Source organism: Halyomorpha halys, unplaced genomic scaffold, assembly GCF_000696795.3.
Source record: "Halyomorpha halys isolate HHAL.00 unplaced genomic scaffold, Hhal_1.1 Scaffold112.1, whole genome shotgun sequence".
In the NCBI taxonomy this organism is placed as follows: domain Eukaryota; kingdom Metazoa; phylum Arthropoda; class Insecta; order Hemiptera; family Pentatomidae; genus Halyomorpha; species Halyomorpha halys.
In genome coordinates, this window is record NW_027113310.1 from 582,963 (window position 1) to 586,640 (window position 3,678).

A 3,678-nucleotide genomic window follows, 5' to 3' on the forward strand; every position below is an offset into this window, starting at 1 on the left:
AGAACATTATTTAAATAAGAGTAAATTTGCTGAAATATTAGCCCTAAAAGAGCTATTTACGTCCAATAGTTCTCGAGATATAGCTTTTTATGAAGCAAAATTTCATAAAAATCTTCTGAAAGATTAGTAGTTAGCTAATTTATTTTGAAATATCTATATCTCAGGAACTATGAGACGTACAGATGTATATTAGCACTCAAATTAAAGCTAGTTTAATGGACTATAAATAAGTTTATGACCTTTACCTTCGAAGTAATAGTAGTTTTCATGGTATTTGCTAAAATAAATTGATTTAAGAAAAACTTTATTTCAGAAACCATTGGACGTACAGATGTTTGCCAGCGCTAAAATTAAAGCTAATTAAATTTACTACAAAATAGTTTTTATGATATTTGACAAAATAAACTCACAAAATGTTAATTTATAGTTATTCGTATAAAATGTTGGATTTTTGAAAAAATAATCTTTAGATCCATAAGAAGCACATATGTCTGCCAACACTCAAAATAAAGGAAATTTAACTGTCTATAAAGTAGTTTATGACACTTATCTTCGTAGGGGTAGTAGTGTTTATGATATTCACATATGACTATAAATTTGGCAAATGAAAATTTGCCCGAACAATTATAAATCAATTAATTTTAGCAAATTTCATGTAAAATTTTATTCCTACGAAGATAAACATCATAAAATAGTTTATAGCTCATTAAACTAACTTTAATTTGAGTGCTAATAAACATCTGTACGTTAAATGGTTTCTGAGATATAAATTCACTCACTACTGATCTTTCAGTACGTCCCATACAACATTTTTCTGAAACGTTGCTTTTTATAAAGCTATATCTCAAAAACTATTTATGTAAATAACTCTATTAGGGCTAATATTTTAACAAATTTACTCTACTTTAAATGACGTTCTCTTAGATGTTCTTATGTTGTTCCTACTTTTTGAGATATAGATCTCCGAATACAAAATTAAGCAGCCATCTTTTATTCCCCCTACCTATTCTTGGCAGACTCATGAATATAGACTAGTAGTTATACATAGTTTTCATTAAAGTAATCAAAAATTGGGGTGAGATAACTGCCTTTCTTCTCCTTTTTGGCTCTCGTACTATTTGGACTACAATTATATTCCCCTCTCAAGACTTTATACTCCTGTATTACGGACAGAATTCATTATCGATTAATGAACAAAATCATTATTCCAGAATAGAGAAATATTGAAAAGACTTAAATACATTTAGTTGTAGTGTAGTCTGAAATCTATTTGTGGTTTACATAGTTTTATTAACCTGTATTCGAAAAAATGCTTTAAAAAAAAAGCATTGACATCAAAGACTGGTCAAGTCGTTACATCATCAACATGGAAAGATGTTATTTCTTGGATCAAAGAAATTCGATGGCAAGATGAATGGTTCATCATGAGAGACAAGTTAAGAATGGCCCAACAGACAGTGAAACGTCCAACCAGAAACTTGAATCTGCTACGGAGAGAAGATGTATTAACCCGTCTTCGGATAGGCCATACTCAACTCACCCACTGTCAACTACACTGAAACGATCTCACCGTTAGGCACATTCTTACTGAAGAATCACACCGATTCTCTTCAGACTTACAGGAGATGCTGAGAAAATTCCCCACAACAATGTCAAAACTTTTTCAATTTTTAAAAATAATTAATATTCATGATCACACATAGTCTAACTCTAATTCCAGCATGTATAAATGGATGCATAATTTAATATAGTAATTTACTCACTACGTCAATTATAATTTTAACTGTATAAAATGTAAATTGTAATTGTTAATATGTGATTGTAAATTTGTAACTTTCTCCCTTTGTGAACATGTCAATTGTAATCTACTTTGTCCCAATCCAGTCTAATGGCCCTAGTGGTCGAAACACTCAAATAAATTTAAAAAAATCTAAATTATTTTAAAAAATGGGGATTAGTTTTAAATAATGCTAAAACAGAAGCTAGTATTTTCACGAAACGAGGACCTATACTTCTATCGACCATATATTTGTATAATACCCCTGTCTCTTTTGCCAAAACAGTTAAATACTTTAGTCATTTTTGACATGAAACTATTATTTACCCACTAAAGCAATTCGAAATTGGTAAACGCAAAGAATATGTATCCATATTTTAATTTAAAAAATCAAAATTATTCAGTAGATATAAATTGATACTAAATAAAGCAGTATCCATCTTAACTTATGGATTGGGAGCCCCATATGGAGGTTTACTAGTTCATTCAACATAATAAAAATTCAAGAATTCTCAAACAAATGCCTCAGCATTGTTAATAACTATCCCCATCACACTAGAATATCTATAATGCACACTGAATTAAATATAGACTCAGTCCAAATATTTTACGTAATATTTTATTTTCAAAAACCTAAGAGCTTTGTTCTTCCATTAGTGTAAGAAATCACGTTTTGCATCCATAAAGAACAGTGTGAAGTATAATAGTTTCGTAAATTCTAACTTTCAAGTTTTTTGACAAAAGCGCAAACTGACCAATGTCGAAATTATTAACAAGCATTTCTCGCCATTTACAGATTTTGTTTGCTCAGAGGAAGCGTTTTAATTATTTTTTTTTTTAATAGCGTAAAATTAAGAGAACTAAGTTTTAATATGAAGTTGTTATTTAATGGCATCTAAACCATAAAATTAATTTTTAATTAATATCTTATTTTATTTTTTGCAGATTCCAATCGTAAAAAAAAAAAAATATTTTTTCATTCGGATCTCATTCATTTTTTGAAATACCAACAACACTAGAAAATATTTGTAATTAATATTACATTTTTTATACAAGAGTTAATTAGCTAAAATATGAAAGTTTTAAAAAAAAAACTATATCTCGTAAAACATTTGTACAGTTACCTGCCAACAATCAAATTAAATGTAGTATAATGTAATATAAAGTAGTTTATTGCGTTTATTATTACCCGCTTTTAACCTCTTCGTTTTAATTTTCTCATATATTCAATAATATTTTTTTTATAGGTGTAATAATTTTAAAATCATAAATTGCTATTCATTATTTTAATAAACTAATTATTCAGTGTAATGCCCGACCCCGAAGGTTAAGACTAGAGCAGTAGAGCACTAGAGAGAGATGATATAGTTAGCAGGAGTATTAGGGTAATGAGCCGAAGTAGCCCGAGGCTAGGCTATCAAGCTATTAGGCTAGCTTGTGATACAGCTGCGAAGCTAGCTTGAGTACCGGTACCTGCTACCTCCCATCAGCTGGTCTACTTAACTACCACCGGTAATGGGATCTACCGGCCAGCAGAGTGTAGCTATCAACACGCACGTTATTCTCCAAATCAGTAAACATGTGACACTGTATAGCGGAAATGTTTGTAATTAAAATAACTCTTGATCATTGTATTTTGGTTATATATAATCAAAAATTTATAATACATAATTATTTTTTTTAAATTTTGACCATATTAAGTGATAATGTTTACGGAATAACCAACTCTAACAATTGCTTCTAACGTAATATATTTTTTCTGGATTTTCTCTTTAGAAAGTCTGGTAAGCCAATTCATAAAAAATTTTTGAGGTTAATAAACTTCCAATTTGATTAATACTTTCTGAGCTACATGCCAAAAATGTTTAATTTTGTTCATTTTTTTTTGCTATATAAATCGA